Genomic DNA, 14,134 nt, shown 5'->3' with positions numbered 1-14,134 from the left:
TATATTTTTGATTGAATAGGACTCTAGCTGCTAGAGTCCTTCTATTCAATCAAAACAATAGGAACACAAGCAACATACGCACTGGCGTAAAACCGGTCCGAGCAGTGGAGGGATATGATATTATAATCGATCTGAAATTTCAAAATTTTGGGGACATCCAAAACACGGGGCATTGGACGTCCATACTAGGTCCATGATACTACCCAACATACTACCATATCTTTCAGTTAATCATGGTTGTTTTTTTTCTTCAAATGGCTATAAAAGTAATGGTTTTTATTGTGTTATAAAATTTACTAGGCCCCCTCCCCTACTAAATGCAGATAATATTCATAGGCGGATCCAGGGGAGGGCCCCCCCCCCTATTGGCGGAGCAAAAAAAAGGAAAAGAATTAAGGGAACAGAGAGGAGAATATCATATATTGTTAGCTCGCGCTTTGCGCTCGCTTTATTGATTTTCATGATAAGAAAGGTATTTAGAATACCTAAATTCTAGGTAGAAATCTGAAACACGCGTTTATTCAGATACGCAGCTTGTTCTCTATTTAAATCATTATCCAATTTCAGATCACAATTAAGTATCAAAAATTGTCTGCTCGCGCTTTGAGCTCGCATTATTAATGTAGGAAACTTTCCAATTTTTCATCCTTTTCATGATTTACAAAACACGAATAGAGTGTCCAGAATTTTTCTGCTCGCATCAATTGTTTAGTTATATACTTATCCTTTTCACGATTACAAAAAGTGCTTAGAATTTCCATTCTTCACTGTAGAAATGTCAAAATTTTCAGCTCGCATTATTTGATAGTTAAAATATGTAACGTCTTCATGGCTAACAAGCAGCCGTTAACAAATCCATTTTTTATCAGATCAAAACGTATATTAAAGATAAATAAAAAAAAATCTGCTCGCGCTTTGCGCTCGCATATAGTTTAGAAACTTTCCAATTTCTCATCCTTTTCATGATTTAAAAAATATGAATAGAGTGTCCCATTTTTAGGTTTAAATATCGAATTTTTCAGCTTCGCGCTCGCATCAATTATTTAGTTTATATACTTATCGTTTTCCATTCTTCAGGTAAAAATGTCAAATTTTTCAGCTCGCGCTTCGCGCTCGCATTTTGTGATAGTTAAAATATGTAACGTCTTCATGGCTAACAAGCAGCCGTTAACAAATCCATTTTTTATCAGATCAAAACGTATATTAAAGATAAATTAAATTAAAAAATTTCTGCTCGCGCTTTGCGCTCGCATATAGTATAGAAACTTTCCAATTTCTTATCCTTATTTCATGATTTACAAAATATGAATAGAGTGTCCCATTTTTAGGTTTAAATCTCGAATTTTTCAGTTTCGCGCTCGCATCAATTATTTAGTTTATATACTTATCGTTTTCCATTCTTCAGGTAAAAATGTCAAATTTTTCAGCTCGCGCTTCGCGCTCGCATTTTTTGATAGTATAAATATGTAACGTCTTCATGGCTAAGAAGCTGCCGTTAACAGATCCTTTTTTTATCAGATCAAAACGCATATTAAAAATTTCTGCTCACGCTTCGCGCTCGCACTTTTTAAATAAGGCTTACGATATTATATGAATATATATATATATTAAAATGAAGCTTAGAAGTGGCTATTAGGACTACCCCTTCAAAGAAACAAACAAACATTAACTTCGAGCGGCCGATCGGGAAAATGTGGCTGAAAAAAATCCGGGCCCCCCCCCCTATTGGCGAAGGCTGGATCCGCCCCTGAATATTAATATGCAAGCTAACGATGCGATCGAGAAAATTTTCAGTAGTTAGAAGACAGAATGGTGTCCTAGATGAGCTGCAGCGCTAGCTAGGCACATACCACACTGAAACTTTGATCAACAAGTGTGTCTCAACGCAAAGACTAGCACATGAAACTTGCTGTTTTAATTCAGCGAGAGGCTCTTCAGGATGATGAGTGATGCAAGACCCTTTACTCGAATGAAGGGTTGCACTGACTTGCACAACAGAATACTAGTATCCTAGATACGCCACAAAATTAGCTGTTGCTAGCTATACCGAGTTCTTCAAATTCCCGCTTCTTTCCTGGTTCTTGCACTATAGTTGATAACAAGAACAATTAACATATACCCCAACAGATATCACGAGTCCTTTTATTGGGGCCATGGAAAAAATGTAGAAAGTCACGGCCTATATCCTCGTACCCATCCCGGGGGGTCACTTCCATTGGCGAGTGGATACCATGCGCGACCACGGAGTCTTGAAAAGCACCCTAAACACGTTATTTTCCATATTCTGAAAATGCACCCCTTAACAAGTATTGGCGTGTGAAACCCTACCCTTAACAAGTATTGGAAACAAATACTATTGGCAAGTATTCCCAGAACTGAGCCCCTAAACAAGTACAGCGGTGTATTTTCCATATTCTGAAAATGCACCCCTTAACAAGTATTGGCGTGTGAAACCCTACCCTTAACAAGTATTGGAAACAAATACTATTGGCAAGTATTCCCAGAACTGAGCCCCTAAACAAGTACAGCGATGTATTTTCCATATTCTGAAAATGCACCCCTTAACAAGTATTGGAAACAAAGCGATACTCTTAGCAAGTATTCCCTGAAATGAACCCCTAAACAAGTACAGATGTATTTTATTGTTATGTCACGCGTCCGACGACCGGCGCGCCGGTCGTCGGATTTACCTTTAGACACCATTATTTTGGTTTAGTACGGCCCCACCTTCCACACCTCGCGCAAATCGGACTCTAAACACGTAGTGTTGGGGCAAAAAGGACATCCATTATAAAAACATTTTGACTTTGTTTTATCATCCCCGCATATTTGACCTTAAACACGTATATTTTTCCGAGCGAAATAGATACCCTTTTTTCAATATTTTTGTGTTTTTGACACCCTTATCACGTTACGTACGTAACGTGCCCTATCTTGAAAAAGACATTCTTTTTACGTGTTTTTTGGTCGCGCATGGTATCCACTCGTCAATGTAAGTGGCCCCCCCCCCCCCGGGGTACCCATACAAAATCGAGATATTGACCATGCATTCACATTAAGCCCCCACCCCACCCACAATTTAAAAATCGTTTTCACCTAACACTTTTTTTTTCATTTTCTGTATATAGGAATCGAGTGAGAAAGCTAGAACCAATTGACAGAAAATACATAATAGTGTGATCCTTTGGAAAAGTATTACAAATGGTAGGCCCCTAATTGTCCTCCAAATGCGGAAATTAATGATACCTTCACGGTTTACGAATCCGTTGCCATAAATTCATTTTTTGTTTTCTGTTCTCTACGTTGGCTTCTTCCATTGCACTGATGAAATTGGTTTTGGTAATCGCTACAAAATGAATGGCACATATTTGAAACAAACAAGTCTCTGATGACTATAAGTCCCATTCTCTAGAGATATCCTCTCTCAACATATATTTATCTCTAAAGCATGTATATACTAATAGCAGGGGCCGCGGAACGGTTTTCAAAGTGGGGGGGGGGGGGCTGACCATGCCAAAAATCACAATGAATCATAATCGTTTTTAAGTTTTTGTACACGGGTTTTTACAAAAGTGGGGGGGGGGGGGCTGAAGGTCCCAGCCCCCCGCTTCCGCGGCCCCTGTATAGGCTTGATCATGAGGAGAAGCATTTTGATTTCGGGCATTGACTTCTTTTTACTGCGCCTTTCGGTCGATCGGCACATCGTCTTGCTTCAAAACAGGGCGGCTGTGTCTTCTTGATGCATCGCCTCCGTGCAATGGGGATAAACGAATAACGGTGATAATTATGATAATAAAAGTGTTAATGATACGATGATGATAATGATAAATCATAGATGATAATGATGTTATTAAGAATGATAATCCTAACAACATAATCGATCATAAGATTGTAAGACTTATATGCCTTAATGATACAGGCCTATATTGCATCGCGGACTTCCCTTTCATCATCTTACTCCTTTAACATGTCAAAGCGCTTGTAGTGGCACAGTTGGGTAAAAGTTGGGCATTGACGCCTGACGGCACATTTTGGTAACTAATATTCGCTCAGTTCTCTGTACTATTGTTCTCATTCATTGGATTACAAAAAATACAAAATACCACAAGGAGGTCATATCATTAATTCATGGACAAACTGATTTCACATGATTTTATATTCATGAGGAGAATTCACTGGCGTAAATCCGTGTTGATGGGTGGGGGGGATGACTGAAATATTTTGGCTTTTTTTTTTGCAGTCATGTTTTTAGATATGCAAGGAATTGTGTTGATATGTACCGTGGGTCACGGCATTGGGGAGGGGGCACCAGCAAAATGTTTGAATCACTGAGTGAGCGCGCTCAGTTGCCAGTTATTCTGACCTAATAGAGACATTTTCTGGACAATGTCATTAAACGGATATGCATCTCACTGATCAATTAATGCGAGCGCGAAGCGCGAGCTGAATTTTTTTATATTCACACCTAAAAAGAGACATTATAATCAAATTTGTGTAATCATGATAGGTACCTGTCTCGCTAAACAATACGAGCGCGAAGCGCGAGCTGAAGTTTTCGTATATTTTTACCCCAAACAGCGAGATTTTGAGGAATGTATTTTAGGAATCCATTAAGAGTATGCATATTTCACCATAGTCATCTAATGCGAGTGCCAAGCGCTTGCTGGCTTATAAGAATTACATCTGAACACATGAAACACTTTTTGTAGTCATTGCAATCATGATTATCATACGCATCTCACTAATCAAATATTGCGAGCGCGAAGCGCGAGCTGAAAATTTAGATAATTCAGACCTGAAGTGGGGCATTCTAAGGTTTCTTTGTAGGAATTAACTAGGACCATCCGTAATTCAATATCCAAATGATGCGAGCGCGAAGCGCGAGCTGAAAATTTTTGATATTCAGATCAGAAGGGACATTTTAAGGACTGATTTTAGGAATTCATGAAGAGCAGACATATTTCACCAATCCACTAATGCGAACGTAATCACGGACAGGAAATGTTTCATATATAAGAAGACCTTAACATGGGGCAATCAATTTTTGAGTCATGAAAAAGAAGCATATGTCACTACATAAAACAATGATAACTCAAGTGCTAGGAAACTTATTTTGTTTATATTGACTTGAAAACGGGATGTTTCAGTACAACAGGATTATATATCTCGTTAGCAGACAATACAAGCACCAGGAACAATGAAGACGTAGGCCCTGGGCAAATTATGTTTCATGAAGTTATGATAAAAAAATTTCTTATGTAATGCAACATAACATAATTATAATATAACATTATAATAAATAATATTTTCTTCTTTCCCACTATACGCTTCTCTTCCTTTCTCCCTCTTTTCTCCTTTTCCCCTTTTTCCCGTTTTTTTTTTGGTCAGCCGATTGGGAGGGCACGTGCCCCCCATGCCCCCCCGTAGTTATGCCACTGTATGTCCATATGGCAAATACCCCTCCAATATTATCATCTTTTTTACCCCATGATGGTTTAATGGTTTTATTAGAGATTACATTAAAAAAAAATTGACATTCCATCTTAATCCCTTCCCAAAGACACCAACATTGTTGAATTGGAAGAAACGGGAGTTTCTCTTCAATGCTATGATAAGGACAGAAGTATTTCGTTTGGAAATGGTGAACTGGCTCTTTATTTGCATGTTATGATTCAATAATATTGTTTTATTTGTTAAGCGGTATTTCAGGAAGAATTTTCACCAATAAAACAATTATCTCTTGTGATTTCTTTCGTAAAAAGTGGGGGGGGGGTGTTTGTACAGGCCATCCCCCCCCCTCCTCGAAAAGTGGGGGGATATATCCCCCCATCCCCCCGGGATTTACGCCAGTGGGAGAATTATTGTAACATGCACCACTGAAAAGTGCTTAAATTTGAGAAAAACTGCATGGGCATAAGCTAAAAGCGTCACAGGGATGGTTATCAAAATCTGGCTATATAAATCGCGATTTGTGTCTAAAGTATAGTTTTTCATCTTATGTTATGGTGTGTGTCTTTTCTTTCCCCCTATTCTACCGGGGGAGGGGGGCATTCACCCACTGGATCCACGCCGCACGCCTGCCCCCAGTAATGGTTATTACACCAAATTGGACCAAATGGGTATTGGACCAAGTGGCTCTTAGACTAACTGGGCGAAATGACTATTGAACGAAATGACACTGGACCAAACTGCATTAGACGACATAGTCATTAGACGAAAATGGCAGGTACGTCATGCATGCACGTTTATTATAACTGCACATTTTGGTAACAAAAAAAAACCCGCCACCGGTACATTTTGGTAACCAATTTCTTTTACCAAAATGTGCAGTAACAGCGTTTGGCAAGAGAAATTCGTCTTCAAGCCGCTCAAGGAAGTTTTGCACCGTGACGCCGAACGAATTCACGAACGCGTACAGTAAATGTATTGAAAATTGAAATCAAATCACATTGAACAGCTGGGAGGTCTTTGTCGAAAATTGTTAAATTGGAAGAATGGTTTCGTCCTATAATTTTCGGATGGGACGAAAAAATGAAAACATGTCGTTTGTCCCGAAAACTCACATCCTCAGATCCGAGGAAAGTGCTTCATCATGTTCAATGAGCAATGTTTGTCATTAATCGGATGAAAGCATCTATGAAAAGGCATACTTTCACTTTGTTAGCAGCTTATTCCTGGTAGAACCCCACCCCCGCACAAAAACACACACATGCATGGACAACACCAGTTTCGCAGTTTCTCCCCATGACGCGCGTCGGCTCTTTCTTCACACGATCGTTTCTTAAGCAGGCTGAGAACGAGAAAGAAATGAGGAACCATGTCCGAAATAATGAACTGATTCACACACTTGCGAAAAATAATGAAGACAAAACACATATGACACATATAAGACATAAAACGTTGGAATTCGTAATATTATGTTCATGTTTGCTGGACTGCCAAAGTTGATAATTTTTCCAATAAAAGAAGGATATATGTGTAAGTTATTATCATAGAAAATGAAATAGATTTCTTTGTTTGTTGGTGTATAGACTTTAAAAGACCCGGGGAGCGTTTCATGAAAGGACTTGTCGGACGCTTTATCCGACAAGTACTGTTTTATCAGACAGTTACTATGGTAACAGTGACTCTCAGCCAATCATTATCAAGGAAAATTGTCAGATCTGACAACTTGTCGGACGAAAATGTTGATGAAACGCCCCCCCGGTCTCCCCTACATTGTTTGCTGAAACAAAATGAAAATGAATTATTGTAATCACTGATTATCATCTACGAGTACCAATGTTTCTTACTACACTTTATAAGAAGTTTGATACTTAAGACTATAACATTTTCAATATTCACTGATCTTACTTACAGAAGTTTTCCAGGAGACAAGTGTGTTTTGCATTAAACCATAAGTTGTCATTTACAAACATCAACACAAAAACGATATAACGGCACATTATATTATTATCCGCCTAGTTTGTATCTATGGTAATGACACATCCAATCAACGCCTTGACTGGTAATCATTTTTCGTTATTACCCTACACAGAGAGTGTCATTTGCAATATCAACTCTATGCAGGTCCGATGTTTGTTTGTTTTTCTCCAATAATTAAGACAAAACTTACTGCTATTGGTTTGTTAGTTGATTGGTAGAAAGAATTAAGCAGGATCTTAGCCTTAGTCTCGACAGTTTTAAGTCCTCTCTGAAGGAAGCGGTGACGCAGATGATTTTCTTACAAAACCGGCACTACTGCATGGTCTTGGATTACATCTGTCAGTTTCAAGACATGCACTTGGTTGCTCTTCCCTAGAGCCAATATTTCTCCTCGTTTGTTATTTTATACTGGGATTGAGTATATTAAACAGTTTCGAGCTTAAACCAACTAGAGGCCGGCCCGAACTGGAGGATATATAGATTGAACAAAATTATCTTTCGGGACTGTCTTCTTAAATTTCGCGTGGTTTAACGAACTCTACGGTACCCGTTTCTGTCCAGTTGAGGAACTATGCCACATCAAGAGCGCTAAACAGCGTTTGTCATCAACTCAAACTTTACCGCTGCATGTAAACGAGGTTGATATTGCTCTGGTCATGAAAATGGTGAGTTTCTAACTGCATATGTTTTATACCAAAATATTAACACAGTCATTATTCATCATGATTCAAGGTCGTATTTGAAAATATATTTTAAACGGAATACTAAGAAGACATATACAGTGCGTATAAAAAAAACGGGACAGTTTTGAAAAGTCTATAAAAAATTTGTTTCAAATCATTATATCTATGTTTTGATAGATTTATTTTAATAGATGCTCTGAAATATTATCTTTGAAATGCCATTTAAAAAATATATTTTCTTCATGCTTGAGCGAACACATGACGTCTTTGTCGGGGATTCAAAAAGAGGCTTTCGCCAAAATGGCAGAAATGAGAAATTTGATGATTATACTTTTGGCTAATCAGCAGACTTCCTCCTAATCTTTTCATTATCTTTGCCATAATTTTCAAATCATGTTGTCAAATTTCATTTACAAATTTATTTATTTACCTGAATTATTTTGTTTGTCATTTAAACTTCTTTTACCTTGGATTTTCCTTCATGAGTATTGAAAAGAAGACTTTTTGTCAACCCAAACAAGAAGATTTGCATTATTAATTGGGAGAATTTGTAGTATTCAGATTTTTTTATAATGTGAAACAAATAACGTTATGGTACCTATTAAAGACACGAATCCTATTTTCAAGGGGATATTGAATCCTTCACAAAGTTTAATTATGTGCTTGACAGGACAAGCAGGAAAGGATTCATGTCTTTCAATGACAATGGTGTATTGAGTCAATTTTGAAGGAGCAAGATATGGCAGATCGGGGAAAATGTATTAAAAAGTTGTGAAGCGAGCAAGCAACAATTTCTACTTTTTTATTAAAATGTCCAATTTGTGATTTTGACATAATTATCAGAAAATGATATCATATTTCAATTTCTATGTTTCCTGTTAATTCATTTCCACTTTTTTTCGTGGTCATTATTTTTTTTTGATGGGGGGGGGGAGCACCCCGAGCCCCCGCCCACCAGTATACCACTGTTCAAAGGCACCATAACCATTGTAGCACACAATGGAAGAATTTGAAAACATAACACACACGCTCTCCCATACTTCGGTTGAAAAAAAAAATCTTGCCCAAAGAAGGAATATTCAAAGCTAAAAGAGAACATATTAAAAAGTAACAACACCAGAACAATTCAAGCAAATAAGTAGATTTGGAAATGAATTTTGACCGCATAATTCGAAAATTATGACAAAAGTAATAAAAAGGTTAAGAGGAAGTCTGCTGATTAGCAAGAAGTGCGACCATCGTATTTATAATTTCATGCCATTTTGGCGAAAGACTTCTTTTTAACCCCAGACAAAAACATTCCGTGTTCGCTCAAGCATAAACGAAACTTATTTTTTTCATGTCATTTGAAGGATAAGACTTCAGAGCACTTATTAACACCACAATATAGAGATCATTATTTGAAACAAAAATTTTATAGACTTTTCAAATCTGTCCCGTTTTTTTTATACGCACTGTATATATATGATATGAAATATTATGATCATTCCAAGATTATGCCAACATATTATTTCAGTATTTTTAGTTGCCTGATAGAAAATGCAAATAAGAGAATAAACATGATAAACCATTTCTCGTTTTTACACAGGATTTCAAACTAATGATGAGTTTCCTATCAAGCCTTCTTATCTGCTGGTCAAACGGTGAGTATACCTGTATGTTAAAGGTTATTAAATCACCTCCAACAACTTTATTATTATTATCACCATAACTGTCTTCGCCATCAACATTATCATTTTTATCAGCATCGTCATCATAAACAACATCATCATCATCATCAACATCATCAACATCATCATCATCACCATCTCATCATCATCATCATCATCATCATCACCATCATCGTCATCATCATCATCACTATCATCATCATCAACACATCATCATCATCATCCCCATCATCATCATCATCAACACATCATCATCATCATCATCCTTCTCCTCTTCCTCATCATTACCATTCATGATCAACAGTACCATCAACGCCATCCTCCTCATAATCATTACCATATTATCAAACATCATAATATTCGATAATCCTATTCCATCCTATAATTGCAGTAATTTCACTAATTGAGATCAGGTTGATATGTTCTATGCATGTGTATGGGCAAGCTAAAGCTATCCCCTGAGATCTTTTAATGACTAAAATAAAAAAAAAGCATGCAAAGATAATTGCCAAAATCTAACCTCTGTCAGCGTCATAATTTATCATACATGACTTCATACGTCTATATTAGAGCAAACAAAATATCAGTCAATCTTCAAAAAACCAAATACATGTTATTCAGTGATACTATAGATTCGTTGCCTCTTGATATTTGTATTGAAGATATTCAGCTGGAAAGTGTCTCGTCGATCAAATTCTTGGGTGTCCATGTAGATAACAAACTCTCCTGGAAATGTCACATTGATAATATTTGCAAAACCATATCTCTCGTAATATAGGCATCATAAATAGGTTAAAAACATTTATTCCTGTTACCTCTCTACTAACTCTATATTCTTCTCTTATATTACCATATCTCAACTATGGAATCCTGGTTTGGGGTAATTCACACCAAAATTTACTCAACAGAATATTACTATTACAAAAGAAAGTCCTTCGTATTATTTCATTTTCACATCCCCGTTCTCACACTGATCCGCTATTCCTCGAATATAATTTGTTTAAAATCCAAGACTTGTACTTATTCCAACTAGGATAGTTTATGAACAACTATAAAAACGACATGGTTCCCTCCGTATTCCACGATATGTTTCTTCAAAATAATAATTATCATACATATCCTACAAGACATGGCGATCACTTTCATCTGCCAATGCTAAGAACTATTTTTGCTCAAAGTACTTTCATTTTTACAGCCCCCAAATTTTGGAACTCTCTCCACAAAGATATTCAACAGACCCCCTCCATCAACTCCTTCAAGAGAAAATTAAAAGTATTTTTGTTACTATCTTACAAACGAAGTTGATTTGTTTGTAGGTCCTGAATATCTTGTATCTCACACTAAAATTTCCTTATCACCCGGGTATCAATCCCAAATAGGCGCTTTCATGACAATGTATGTAGCGCTCTCGTTGGTCCATGTTAGTACGAACTTTGTTCTCTCTCTCTCTTTCTCTCTCCATCTCCCCACTCTGGTCCCCCATCTCCCCACTCTGGTCCCCCCTCTCCCTCCCCCCTATGTGTGTCTGCCTGTTCATCTATCTCTATCTGTCTGGATCCCTCCCAGTCACACGCACTCTCTCTCTCTATCGGTCAGCCTATTTCTTCACTCTCTCCTCCATCCTCTAGTATGTCACTGTTTTTTTGTGTGTTTTTTTTCGTGTGTCTTTGATAATGCATGTCGTCCCGTACTTCTGTCACCTTATTTCCATTTTTTGCTATCATTTCTTTCTTTTTCTTTAAAATATTTTTCCAATTATATTTATCACATTTTACTTTCCCATTTTATAATATTGTATATTTGCACATTTGTACAATCGAATTAATTTCCACATTTAGTTAACTGTCATTACTTTGCCTTTTCTCAATTGCTTAATATAATTTATTTCTTCAACTCGCTATAGGGGATCCACACTTTACAAGCAATGCTTTTAGTGGATCCCCTCATTTCCATACACGCTTAATACTATTTTATACAAGCTTTTGTTATATAATTATGCTAAGGTAAAATTGATCTTGTACTTTTACTTTGATTTGTATCTGTATTTGATTTATATTTGTCATGGAAATGAAATAAACTTCTTGAATCTTGAATCTATTCTGGGGAACAGTGCATTTCAAAGCAATTGTTTTGGCTGGAGCAATTGCCTAGATCGAGAACCAATCAATCCGATATTAAAGTACAATATTGTCACTGGTAATAATATCGATGTCAATGATGATTATACTGCTCTTCTCTGTTTTATACAACCATAACATAAAGGGGCCGCGGAACGGTTTTCAAAGTCGGGGGGGGGGGGGGGGCTGACCATGCAAAAAATCACAAACATATGGTCATTTTTACGTTTTTGTACATGGTTTTGGAAAAAAGTGGGGGGGGGGGGGGGGGGCTGAAGCACATACATATTTTTTTGTGGGACGCACTGTATACATATTTTTAAATCTACATTTCCCTGAGAAACACATAGCATTGGTGGCAGTAAAATCATTTCCCCGTAGAGGGGTGCTCCGGGCTGAAAATATTTACATTTAAATAAATAGAGTACAATTCACAAAGCAAAATACCGAAAATTTCATCGTAATCTGATTACGACGAATTTATTGAATTTTAAAGTTTAGCAGTATTTGGTGAAAACAGATATAAGCACGTCGTCATGAATATTCATTAGGTGGGCTGATGATGATGTCACATCCCCACTTTCTTTTTTTATATTTTTTATTACATAAAATCATAATTGTTTCATTATTTCATACATTTATGAATAATATGTCTCCCTTATAATGAAATAAGTTGCAGCAATTAATATCTAATGCACTAAATCAGTCGTCATTTTTTTATTAGTTCTTGGAGGAAAAAAATGAAAATTTGAAACCTAATTTCACACAATAAAATACAAAAGAACAAATGGGGTATGACATTATCACTTTGCTCACTGAATATTCATGAATACATGCCTAGAGCCGTTTAACCGAAATAGTGCAAAACTTTTAACGTTCTTTGAATGCAAAAGTTGTATTCAATGCTTCTTCATTCACTTGAAAACTAAGTGAATTGAACACAATCAACAATAATACAGAAAGGCTAAGTAAAATAAATATCACAGGACAGGGCCGGCGGTGCAAGGTGCAAAGGGAAACCACTTCCCGTGATTTCTTCAAGTATATTTGTGAGTAAAAAGATATTATCAATTGGGAAATTTAAAAAAATGAAATGACATTGTATTTTGAGTGCTGTACATAGGAGGGGAATTAATATTCTTCTGTTAATACATTTGACAATTAAACATACTTTTAGCGCAATAAATATGTTATACAAATTTGTAGAAATTATAACGAAGGCAATCAAGTTGCATTAATTGTATTCTTAATTCTTGTTTATTTTAAACAACAGCTACAATGGTGTAAGTTTCATAATAATTGACCAATGTTTTTAAATGATAAAACAATATGCTATTCAATATTGTTAATGAGAAATATGACATATATATACTCAATTATGATCTCCAGTAAACTTGATAAGTGTGATAAATAATGACTTTTAATCAAACATTATTATTTGATTAAAATATGGATAGAAAAAATGTGTAATATTTTTATGTACAGTATATTACGTTTTTCAAGGAAGAATGTTACTGATTTAATTCTGAATGTGAATTATGAGTAATAAATATCCTATAAACAGCTAAAGGATATATTTATCACAGTGATATATAACGACAAATGTAAAGAATTTCTATTCTACCATGCATATATGTTCATTTATGTTCGAGATAAAGCTGCTAAATTATTATTTTTAATGCACATTTCACATGTAAGGGTCTTAATTCATGGGATATATTGAAGATAAAACTAATTCTTGAGAAAATTCCGCCCAGTTGGAATATGCATTTAATCATGTTAAAATAATAGATAAAAGAAAGGAATTAGATACTGAAGAAGTGGTATTTATATTATCTCCCAATAGAATAGTCCATTATAATCAATCTCGTTTCATAGAACTATTATTGCAAACTAAAAATCACTCCGTTAGTCGAACGGTTAAAATAATTGTTTGCTTTGGATAGTAAACTGAAAATGTTTTATATATTATGTGTAGATTTAGATTGATGTCGACATGGTCATGGTCAGGTTATTTTGTATATTTTATTCCAAATTCGAGATAAAATTATATTTCCTATAGTCAAGATATAAAAAGAATAGTATTAGGAAATATATAGTAGTGGATATATTTACCCCAATAAAAAATGTTTGCAGGGAGTATGTACACTCTAAAAACACTGAGTAAAATTTTACCCAATATTGGGTAGAAAGGGAACATGCATGTTTGCTGGGTATCTTTTTACCCCATATTGGGCTA

The sequence above is a fragment of the Lytechinus pictus genome, chromosome 5 (assembly GCF_037042905.1).
Source record: "Lytechinus pictus isolate F3 Inbred chromosome 5, Lp3.0, whole genome shotgun sequence".
Classification (NCBI taxonomy): domain Eukaryota; kingdom Metazoa; phylum Echinodermata; class Echinoidea; order Temnopleuroida; family Toxopneustidae; genus Lytechinus; species Lytechinus pictus.
This window is presented reverse-complemented; position numbering follows the sequence as displayed.